The sequence below is a fragment of the Octopus bimaculoides genome, chromosome 2, assembly GCF_046866305.1.
Source record: "Octopus bimaculoides isolate indiv1 chromosome 2, ASM4686630v1, whole genome shotgun sequence".
Lineage (NCBI taxonomy): Eukaryota > Metazoa > Mollusca > Cephalopoda > Octopoda > Octopodidae > Octopus > Octopus bimaculoides.
The window spans coordinates 88,448,968-88,461,878 of NC_142929.1; the positions used below are offsets into that span (position 1 = coordinate 88,448,968).

Consider the following 12,911-nt stretch of genomic DNA (forward strand, 5'->3'; position numbering starts at 1 on the left):
TAGGTATGAGTTGTTTCAAATGGTGCAGTTCGGAGTTTAGGCTTTTGATTCCTGTATCACCGAAATGCCTCTCTAGTTTTTTTTCTTTTTTTTCTGAGGTCTTCCTGATGTGTGAAGTTGTTCCCTGTGTTACATTTCATAACTACAATGGTCTGTGAGATACTTTTGCACAAAAATAAAATTTTAATTTTTAAGTTACATGCCCACGCTGGTTAATGCTTTCTGTTTGAATTTTGATTGTGTGGTTTCAGCTCTTTGTGATATGCTAGTAATGTAATAGCTGTGATATATATACCTCTGGATTGTATGATCTTCAGATATTTGTTTACTGAATCTAATTTACTGGGTTCTTTACTTATACTACACCTAGTAGTTATGGTGTTTGTCAGTTTGTCAAAAGGTTGTGGGCCAGTATACTCCAATGGAAATGAATACCTGACTAGTGCTGGTGCAGCCCTATCTCTTTCCAACTGTCGTATCCTTAATGTTCTGCTCAGTCAAGGGTGGAAGTGCAAAGGGGATGTTTATATTTGCTCATCACTACATAGGCATCTAAAATTATTAGCAAAAGCATGGTGCATGTTACACACTTATGAGTGATTGATATGGTTTACATAGCTTACCTATGTATACATGTGTATGTGTGTGGTGTGTGTAATTTTGGGAAGTCAGTATATATATATATATATATATATATATATATATATATATATATATTATCAGTTGCACATACATAGTGTATGTATTTGTTTATACAACAACTTGCTGCAGGAAAGTGACCTGCATGACACCAAGTGTTAAAGAACACTGAATGTCCCATACCAAGGGAGACAACTCGCCTCAAGAGGATCGAGAATGATAGATGTTGATATTTCACCATTATTGTGGCTCATCAGTAGCATGTGCTTGAAACACTTCGAAATGAAATCAATTATCAGTCTGGAGCAAATAGACTTCACACAATTAGCATAGACTGTGGAGCAAATAGACTTCCCACTATTAGCATATTTGTCCTAAACTGGCAATTCATTTAATTCTGAAGTGTTCCAAGTACTTAGTACTGATGAGCCACAATAATGGCAAAATATCAATATCTATTATCCTCGATCATCCCAAAGCAACTTGTCTCACCTGGTGTGGGACATTCAGTGTTCTTTAACACTCAGTGTCATGTAAGGAATTTTCCCAGGACACTACCCAGCAGCAAATTGGTGAATAAACAAAACACATACATTATGTGTGACTGATAATGTTTACATTGTTAGAGCTGTTTTTAATTTGTAATTTTATATATATAATAGATGTACCCACCGTGACCTGTTGGGTCATAACCACTCCAAGTTGAAAATGTCAATGCACAGTGGGAAAGGAAAAAATACTATTTCGAACTTCATGCAATAAAATTCTTAAATAATACAGTTCTCCTGCCTTTGGTGTGACAACATAAACACTACCAAGTATTTCTTCTTTGAAAACATTCAAATGGCTTTTAATGTTTTAAAGTCATCATCGATGCACAATAAAAAGAATTCTGTCAATGTTATTCTATGTCATTTACTGACAGCCATATATATCCTCATAATTTCTGAGCAATATTCTTTGTTTATCTGGTAAATGAATTTGCAGTCTGACTATTGTAGGTGCTCTTTCATGAATTGAAAATCCTGCTTAGGAGGGTCCAATATACACACCCATTAGATATTGACTAATTTCATTATCATTGTTTATTTGAACAGTTAACTAACCTCACTGAGGCATCGATTTCAATGTTGCAGTGGCATTTGAATGTTCTTAAAAGAGTTTCATTATAAGGTACAACCCATTTGTTGTTGTTTGTTTTTCCATTCTTATGAGAATCAACTCCTCCCATTGCAACTAATCTTCGTCTATAAAGAGACAGTCTTTCTGTCTGTTTTTCTGCCTTTTGATTAAGATGATAAAGATTAATATTTTATTTTAAATAAAATTAGTAATTTTCCCTTTTAAGAAAAAGACAAATCAAATACCCATGATTTAAAAATATCTCATAAAAATATAGTGAGAATTTCTCTCTTTCAAATTTATGGCGCTCTGAAAGTTGTACAAATGGCTAAGGGAAGACAAAAGAAAGTAAGAAAACAGGACAGGCAATGGTAGCTGACACAACGCTTTGAAGTGTTGACATTTTCAACTTGATTTCTTTTTTTTCTTAAAGGAGGAAATGACTATTTTATTTGTAATCTTTATCATCTTAATCAAATGGCAGGAAAACAGACAAACTTTGAGTTTTAGTATAATACACACACACACACACACACACATATATATAGTAGAAATATGTTAAAAAAAACAAAATAGAAACTACACGTTGAAATGTAAGGGGAACGTAAGCAGAAAAATAAGAGAAAATGCACATTGGAAATCAAAAAGAAGGTAAGGCTTTTTATGAAAAGTAACGATATATATATATACAATTAGATGAACTGAGGTAGGAATAAAGGTAATAAAAGTCATTATTGTGAGTTGTTAAAGAGATTTACAAGCATACCGGTTTTGTGATATTACTAGTCATTGCTTTGAGTATACACTGAATTCTGAACGGTGTCAAGTCTATTAGTCCCTTAGCAAAAAGATTATGTGTAAGGGAGGTAAGTAGTTCTGGATTAGGTGCAATTAGGGTGGATCTGGATTTGTAGTGTGAATGGTGTATGGGATGTATGGGGGTTAGTGATATTAAATGGAAGATTAGTGGTGTTCTATATTATGTTATGTGTTTATATTTAGTTGAGGAAGATATTTATTAATGAAAATTGCCTCTTTATTCATTCTTTGTTGTGTTGATGTGTTCTGTGAACATTGATAGAAGGGAAAAATTAGGAAATTAGGATTAAGATTCCTCGCACACCTTTCTATGTGTCCACTGACCTGTATCTGTCTGTAATGTGGGTGGCGGATTTGTTCTTTGTGGAGAGTAGTCCTTCGATGGAGTGATATTCTTGTTTGGACAATATAGTTATTACTGCATCCTAAGCATGTAATGGCATAAATTAGATTTTCCAAGGCACAGGTGAAATTTGATTTAATCTTAAAGATTTCACCTAGTTTAAAGTGGAACTCAGAACCCTCCAAAAGGTGGGGGCAAGTCCCACAGTTAGGTCGACCACATTTTTTTAACTTTTAGTTCTGTTGCTAATGGATATAGTCTTGTGCTGGTTAATATTTTTTTCAATGATTTAGGTTGCATTTTACTTTTGATAATTTTGTGAGTCTAAAATTTTGTTCATTGTTTTATCTCTTGTGAGGATGGGTAGATTTTGGATGATAATGTTAAAGGCTTTGTTGTTTCTAGGGTTATGTGTGGAGCTGTATGGGAGTATTTTTAAGTCTGGTTTAGTATTTCGGTTGACTTCCCTCAATGTTTGTATGTCTATTTCCTTAGCTCGGTTGATTCCATTATTTATTAAAGATATTGGGTAATGTCTTTTGAGTAGTATTGATCTGAGTTCAAGGAGTCTTCATTCACGAGTATCGGGGTCTGAAACTATGGTATATATATATACACACACACACACACACATACATATATACAAATACACACAAACACATATATATATATATACATGATGTTTTGCAAACAACTTGCACATGCAAGTGCTACCAGTTCGAGAACTCTACATACCAGAAGCCAGCAAGTGTATGGGGTCATCAGGAGAGAATGCACACCATTTCAGGGTCTACCTCTTGATGGCATCAATGCACACTCCTCACACACACTGATATGAAGCCCTGCTTGCTAGATAAACTGGTTATCAAATAAAGCTCAATATTCTTCTAGCCATCGCTCATCATCTCTTTTTAACCAAATCCTGTGGCTAGCCTTTTCCACTGTAGTTTAGATATCGGTCATGGTGGTATTTACTTTATGATGAGTTAGGCCTAACGATAACAACAGTCATCTCACACTATGTCCAACAAATCCTCTACATCTGACTTTGATTGGAAAATGCTCTGCTTTCCAGCCTGCATCTTCACATTCTTAGAGGAGCTTTACATAACGGTCAAACTTTCGAGCCTGAGTGGTGGCCATGTTATCTTTATGAGGAACTGTTAACTCAAGTAGATTCACAACTTTCTTTCTTTCACATTAAAATGTCCAGTTTTTCATAACTGGGATGGGAAAGAGTCCCTGGCACCCTGATAAATCTGTAGTCACCTCCCAATAGCCATTCCACTTTTCATTGATCACAGGAAGTCTGTTGTTCTTCTTCTTGAAACAGATCTGCTGTGCTGAGTGCACAAAGGTAATGAAATCTCTAGTTGGTATTTTCAATGTTTTTTTCTTTTCACTGTTGTCAAGATCAATTTGGTTCTTTATAGCATCGAAGATAACCTTAAGGACCAGGTTGTGTCTCCATGTATATCTATTCAATGCTAGTGAAAAGTTGGAAAGAATATGTTTCAGTGTTCAGACCTTTCCGCATTTGCATATGTCATTCTCTGAGACGTTCCATCTTACTAGATTTGCAGGTGATGGCAAGACATCCTCGGATGAACGAATCAGAAATCTTAGCCGAGATGTGGTCCACCTCCATATCTCATCTCAACTTATTTTTCTCTCAGCAACATGTTCCTCCCATCTCATCATCTGTCCTTGTTGAATGCATTAGATCAAATGAAGCTCTTTTCTCTCTGCTTCCCTCATTTTGACGCTATTGCTAACAACAAACCTGTGTCCACTTCGCATCATACTTGCAAACAGTCTGAACTGATCTGTGCCAGAATCAAGTCCCTTCCAATGAATTTGCGCTGTACCCACCATATCTAGGTGTGTAAGAGAAGACAGATGTCATCAGTCTCTGCTTTCCATTTTCTGACTGGTTTCACATATGGTGGATTACGCCTGATTTCCATGTTCTTCGACTCTCTCAGCATCATCACCATTTGTATATTCCCCAGTTTATAAATTTCGACTATTGGTGCCAGTGGTAACTGCAATGAGCCTCTTTTATGATAAAGAGCTGAATTGTTCAATATCTGAGGTAGGCCTAGCCACTTTCTAATGAACACATTACATTTGAACTCTGACAACGCTACCTTGTATATTAAAAGTGGCCATGAAAGTCACAGATACAAGTTGAACTGTAAGCACCAAATTTTATATTTACCTGGTAACTTTGAGTTATCAATTGTTGATACTCCAACCTCTGCTTGTTTCATAATTTCCATTCTGCGACTCCTGTCTGACAATGTTCCAGTATATACTCGCCCCAAGCTCTTGATGGATTCTTCTTTGACTGTTGGAATGCTTTCTTCAACTATTTGAAACTTAACTTGTTTCTGCACTCCCTTAACAAGTGTAAGACTACGCAACTTTTTTGCTTGAAACCGCATCCTTGAGCACCTCACAAGCTCATCTAGTCTCAAGAGGGTATTCTGCATGATTTGCTTGTCTATTGATAGAAGTGTCATGTCATCTGTGAAGGCTTTCATAGGCAATTTGTTCTGAAAAATGCATGACTTTCAAAATCATCTCCATGACTAAGATAAACCACGTGACAGATATTGTACAGCCAGCAGCAATACCAATCTCCAATCTCCAATCGGTGCCAATCTGTTGTAAAATTTCCAGCTGTAAACCTCATTTCGAAACTGTCATAGTACATCCTCATTATTTTGATCACTTTGTGTGGAATGTGGAAGTGGTCCATGGCTCTCATCAGTAATTCACGTGGCACTGAGCTATGTGTGTTAGCTAGGTCAAGCCATACCACGTTCAGACTTCTCTTTTTCTGCTTGGCATCCTGGATCACTTTCCAAATCGAAGAACAGTGTTCAACACATCCAGGGATCCCGGGGATTCCAGCCTTTTGAACAGATTTATCAACATATCCATTACTCTATAAATATGTCACTGTTCTCCTTGAGAGAATTCCCATAAAGATCTAGCCTTCCACATTCAACAAGGATATCAGCTTAAATTGTTTTATAGTCTCTGCATTGACCTCCTTCAGCAAGTATATGCCTTCTGCCTTACACCAATCCTCTACTAGAGTCTCTTCGTGCCACAGCTGTCGGAATAGGACAAAGAGCTTCTTTCGCAGACGATTGCAATATTTATAAACTTTTGCTCTAGCTTTTCTCATGAAATCATTCACCTGTTTCTCCCTGATGTTCCCAATTTGAAATTTGATATCAGGTTCTAAGAAATACTTTAGCCCATTTAGAGGTGGCAGTGGCTGGTTACAGTACATATACAAATACACACACACATGCACATACAAACACACACATGCACACACACACATACACACACACACACATACATTAGTAAAATAACATTTGGGCAAAAACCTTGTAGATACTATGCAAACCTTCTCCATAGTTATTATCTACCAGATGTCATTGTACAGTGAGAATGCTTGTTACTGGATACACATCAGGAATTCCATAGTATCCATAGAGTTTAATAATTAGATAGAAAATAGAAAATGGATTGAATGACGTTCTTTATTTAAAAATCACTGCAATTGTTTCTTCACATCATTACATCTATAGTACATTGGTGAGATAAAATAATATATTCTATAGTCACTATCATCCATCAAAGGTGTAAGATGCACTTTTGCTTGTAGTTATTTTAAATAAGTCCTTTGTTAGATCATACTGTCATTTCACTCTGTATGAGAATGAATACCCAAAGCAGTGTGCTATTTTCAACAATTTGCAAACAAATGCTGAAAATTGTTGAAAATAGCACACTGCTTTGAGTAGTCATTCTCATACAGAGTGAAATGACAGTATGATCTAACAAAGGACCTATTTAAAATAACCACAAGCAAAAATGTATCTTACACTTTGATGGATGATAGTGATTAAACAATATATTAATTATATTACCTCACCAATGTACTATGGATGTAATGATGTGAAGAAACAATTTTAGTGACTTTAAATTTAAAAAAATATCATTCAATCCATTTTCTATTACTCACACACACATACATACACACATACATGTACATCATCATCATTATTATTTTACATTTACTTTTCATGTTGGTACGAGTTGCATAGTTAGATAGGATCCAAAAGGTCAGAGAATCATATTTTGCTCCATTGTCTTTGTTTTTGCATTGTTTCTCCAGCTGAAAGCCCTTCCAAATACCAACACAAACCCCTTCAGGTAGATGGCCCTGCTCAGTATGTAGAAAAGGAGTAGGTAGTAACTCTATAAGATGTACCCGGTGCAAGCTATGGACACATAAGAGGTGCAGCAACATCAAAGGCAGGTTAACTAGCAAGTTAGTTTTTGTTTGTGGCAGATGTTCAGGTGCAATAAACACTGTAAACAAACAGGAAACAACTTCTATCTCATTCCAGGGTGAAAAACTAGAGGTAGTCGATAGCTTCCGCTATCTGGGCTACCAAGTTAGTAGTGGGGGTGGGTGCGCTGAAAGTGTAGCTGCTAGAATAAGAATAGCCTGGGCAAAGTTTAGAGAGCTCTTACCCCTGCTGGCGACAAAGGGACTCTCACTCAGAGTAAAAGGCAGACTGTATGACGCATGCGTATGAACAGCCATGCTACATGGCAGTGAAACATGGGCTGTAACTGCTGAGGACATACGTAAGCTCGCAAGGAATGAAGCCAGTATGCTCCGTTGGATGTGTAATGTCAATGTGAATACCCGTCAGAGTGTAAGTATCTTGAGAGAAAAGCTGAACATTAGAAGCATCAGTTGTGGTGTGCAAGAGAGACGATTGCGCTGGTATGGACATGTGGTGAGAATGGATGAGGATAGCTGCGTGAAAAAGTGCCACACCCTAACAGTTGAGGGAACCCGTGGAAGAGGTAGGCCCAGGAAGACCTGGGCTGAGGTGGTGAGGCAAGACCTTCGTACATTGGGCCTCACCGAGGCGATGACTACTGACTGAGACCTTTGGAAATGTGCGGTGCGTGAGAAGACCCGGCAAGCCAAGTAAGATCGTTGCCAGTGCCCCTGGACTGGTTCTTGTGCGGGTGGCACATGAGATGCACCATTTTGAGCGTGGCCGTTGCCAGTACCGCCTGACTGGCTCCCGTAGGATTTTCGAGCGAGATCGTTGCCAGTGCCCCTGGACTGGCTTGTGCGGGTGACACATAAAAGACACCATTTCGAGCGTGGCCGTTTTCGTGCGGGTGACACGTAAAAGCACCCACTACACTCTCTGAGTGGTTGGCGTTAGGAAGGGCATCCAGCTGTAGAAACTCTGCCAAATTAGACTGGAGCCTGGTGTTGCCATCCGGTTTCACCAGTCCTCAGTCAAATCGTCCAACCCATGCTAGCATGGAAAGCGGACGTTAAACGATGATGATGATGATGATGATTTACATGGTGCTTTTTTTTCTTTGTGGAATCAGCACTTGCAGGATTAAAGTGCCCCTTTGTCTTAGAAACGATAGGAGATAATGTGGTTGCTATAAGTGAAGTGTTGAGGAGTTAATATATGATGGGAGAAGTAGAGACAGGTTTGCTGTGGAGGAAATTCATGGCTTCTTCACATCTTAACATGGGTGGAGTGGTGCCACAAAGAGAAGAAAATGTGGTGGTGGTGAGGTATCAGGAAATGCCCTCAAGTGACATATGCAAGAAGATGAATGGAAGAGAGCATGGGGACAGGAGAATCTGTAGTAGTAGTTAAGATTAAGGTTGTAGGAGTGTTAAGGGAGAGAAGAACATAAGCATGGTGGAAAGAGTTCAGATGTATACAGAAAGTAAATGCAGTGAGTTGTGAACAGAGGTGAGGGTGATCAATGGTAAAACAAGTGGGGACAGAGGTCAACTGGGAGTAGCTCAGAGAAGGGGAAGTGGTACTTGGCAGTATAGAAATGACAATATAAAAGGTTTGCTGTAACAGGTTGTAAGTTCATTATTTGCAGCAGCAGCACAAAGGATGATGGAGAGATTGAGTGTTAGCAAGATGGGGTAGGGTTACAGTTTGCAAATATCATATATACTCGTGTAAAAGTCAAATTTTTTTAGACTATTTTTTAAGGTCAAATTTATGGGGTTGACTATTACATGGACACTACTTTTGAGGAGCTGAAATTCAAGCTAGAATCCAAAGTACCGTATCAGCAGAAGAAGCCCAACTGATCTCTAAGCGAATAAAAACAAGAACAATGAATTACAGTAACATCACCAATTCTATGCATCAATACACACATCCTAGCAAATAATAAAACCCATAAACAAGACCACATAGCACTCATGTGCAATTACCAGTACATGTCCATAATATAGTGTAGTTAATCCAGAGCAGGGATTCCCAGTGTGTTCTGCAAAACCCCAGGGTTCCTTGAAAGTTATCAGGGGCTCCATGTCTTTAAAAATAATGTTGAAGGATTCTGCATGCCTCAGTACAAATTCATACAGTAGTGTTTGTTGTTGTTTGCCAATAGTGCTGTCTGTGAAACACATTTCTCACCAAGTAAACAGACAAGCATATGATAGATGTGTTTATTGTATTTGGAAATGAAGAAAATATAAAGATTGCATGGGAACCACTGATCTAGTGATGAATTGAATGTTTTTAGTTTAACCAAAGTCATGCCTTTGTAAGAAATTAAGATAGTGGCGTTTGCCAGTGTTCACCAATAGTGCTGTCAGTGAAACACGTTTTTCATCATGTAAACAACAAGTGTATGATGCATGTGTTTATTGTACTTGAAGATGTATGCAGGCTTGCTGCATATTCTGTGCATACATTTTAGCAATAGTGATGTAGCACCCATTAACAGATGTGTAATGTTCACTATTAAATGGTGTATTACTATAAGCACTGAACATGCTGCTACAAGCACAAAGCATTCCACCTATAGAGCAGGCTACAGTAAAGTAGCCACACAATTTTGTAACAGTGTTATTTCTACGTGCAGGATAATACGGTACCTTGACTCACAAATGTTGTCCTGTTGTTTGTGAAATACTAGAGTTGATTTTTATACAAGGTCTAAGGAAAATTCCCAGTTTCTTGGCCAAAAATAGGGGTCAATTTTTACGTGAGGGAGAGACTGCGGGGTGGTTAAAATAAAGGATAATGATGGGTGGGGGAAGGGAGAAAAAAAAAGAGCAAGGGATCCAGCTGTGTGCATACATGTCCTACAACCTCAGTTTTGTGCATACACGTACTTTTTGAACTTCAGTCGTGAGCTAGTATCAATGTGTGGGTCTTAAGTACTACATATCACCAATCATCTTTTTATTTGTCATCTCCTCCATCTGAGATTAACTTTCACCACCTCATCTTGTCTTCCTGAGTTTCTCTCTTTTTAGTAAGTTTAATCCACATTAAGCAATTAGCACTTCTTTATACAACTATCCTGATGCATACACATCACATAGCCAAACCAATGTAGTTTTCTCTCTTACATACTATATCTGACACTTCTTATGCCCAATTTTTCTTACAAAACATTTTTACTTTTTCATTCATGCACATCCAGCAGAACATATTTGCTTAATTTCTTTCTAGTATTTGCAGATTCTCTGCATTCAGGATCCATGTCTCACTACCATGCAGTATTGCTGTTCATACACAAGTATCATACAATTTGTCTTTGATTCTGAAAGAAAAATCTTTTGTCGCCAACAGAGATAATGCCTATTCTTATTCTAATAACTATACTTTCAGAACTTTCTCTTCCACTGCTAATTAGACCCCCTAGGAAACAAAAACTATTTGCTACCTCTAGGGATCCTCTTGGGTATTTAAGAAAATGTATTTATTGAGCCTGTGCATCTGCCACATGCAAACTCTGCTTTCTCTGTTAACCTACCTATGATTCTACTGCACCTCTTGCGTGTCTTGGGTGTACCATATGCAATTTCTATGTATTCTTTTTCTACATATCAAGCAATGCCATATCTGATAGTAGCAGGGTCCTGTCTATTTTCCAAAATACTAATACTTTGCGGTTCATCATTTTCAACATCAACTCAAGGGCCAAGATTTTGTGATTTATACTAATCACAAGCTTCTTACATTTGCTCTGTCATCTAAATTGGACAGACACTTGCCTCATGCTTTTCGTCACCTGGACTACATTTCCCAGTTCACGAGTGACATTCGGCATATACCTGGAACAGAGAACGTACCTGCTCATGCACCTTCTCACCTCCATATGTGTTCTCTTTCATCTCCTGCTGCAATCGATTTAACTGCCATTGCATAGGATCAGCCAGCTCTGGACTCATTGGATCTAACTTCTACCAAGTTGTCCTGTTGCAAGTTTGCCTATCTTCCACTTCCATCTGCTGAAGGCACAATCCTTTGTGACACAGCTACTGGTTCTTCCAGGTCATTTGTACCTGCGAACCACCAGCACTCTGTGTTTGATGCCTTGTATTCACTGTCACATCCTGGCGTCACTGTCTCGGTGAAGCTTATTACGGCTCGTTTTTTCTGGCCTAATATGCACCAGATAATCACTGCTTAGGCATGTTCTTGAGTGAAATGCCAGCATTCTAAAATCCACAGGCACATTCGCACCCCTCTTGGACAGTTTTCTCCGTTGGAGACTCGTTTTTGCCATGTCCACATTGATCTGGTTGGACCATGGCCTGTCAGTCACAGTTTCTCTTACATATTGACATGCGTCGATCGTTTCTCTCGTTGGCCTAAAGCCATTCCAATAGTGGACATTTCCACTGAGTCAGTTGTTCAAGCTTTCATTTCTAACTGGATTGCTCATCTTGGTGTTCCAGGTAAGATAACCACTGACTGTGGACGTCAGTTTAAAGCTTCCTTATTTCGTGGAATATCACAAATCCTAGGTGTTCATCACATTCATATGACCTGCTTCCAACGGGATGGTTCAACTCACAAGCAACTAAAGGCTGCTCTACGTGCCACTCCTGATCTGCAGACTTCGCTCATCCCACTGGACACTGACAAGTGGACTCATGTGTTTGTTCGGAATGATTCTGTCAGCGGACTGCTCATTGCTCCCTATAAAGGATAGTTTCATGTGCTATCGAGCACACCCAAAACTTTTAGTCTTGACATCAATGGTTGGGCAGAGACCGTGTCAGTCGACAGATTTAAAAAGGCATGTTTTGAGGTTTCCACACCCTTCGATGACACTCTGGCCATACCCACTTTTGATCCTTTACAACTACCTACACATCCACCTGGACATGCACCTTTGACCACACCATCACCTACACCTTCATTACCACAACCTAACACAAACAAACCTTATGTCACCAGGACAGACCATACTGTGCATTGGCCCAAAAAACTTACCAAAACTATTTATATGACAATCTCTTTTGTGTTTCCTCTGTTACTGAACAATCTCTTTAGTCTCCTTGTGTTACTGAACAATTCCAATATTCTGCCAAATTTTGTGCATCCCAATTTATATTTCTTGTAATTAATTTTCTTTTTGAATTGTCACATTTTTGTACCATATCTTGTTGTTTACGATCAGTTACCATCTTTGCTCTTTTCTTGTGCCTGCTCCAGTTATTCTCTATTTTCACACTGGCATTCTCAGGGAAGAGCGCCTGTAGCAAGGCACAAATAAGCCAGCACCATTTTGAAACAGCGAGATCTTGACTGCAACCATTGCCATATGCAAGACAAAAACGAGATCTAACCTGCAACCATTATTTAAGGAAAAGACAACAATGTTTTCCCTCTCATTCTTCTCACGCTGACGCTGAGAAGCCACTTCAAAGCCAGGAGCTCATAGCGGACTTTTGTCCTGCTGTGATACCACATGCATTGTCTCCAGAGGTTATTGAACCTCACGTGTATGGGAGAGAAGGCTAACTATGCGCTACTGTGAAGATGGTTAATGAAAGCAAACCCCTTGCAAGAAGCACCTGTGAATAAACGGTTATTGAATTTACTCCGCCTGAGAACTTCATTCTTTGTATTTCCAGCTC

General features: G+C 38.6%; 1 protein-coding gene across 1 annotated transcript in view; it reads right to left on the bottom strand.

Annotated features, from left to right (window-relative positions):
* The window catches only part of LOC106875741 (phosphoacetylglucosamine mutase), a 92,264-nt gene that overhangs the window by 21,358 nt on the left and 57,995 nt on the right, over positions 1-12,911 (bottom strand). The window lies entirely within an intron of this gene.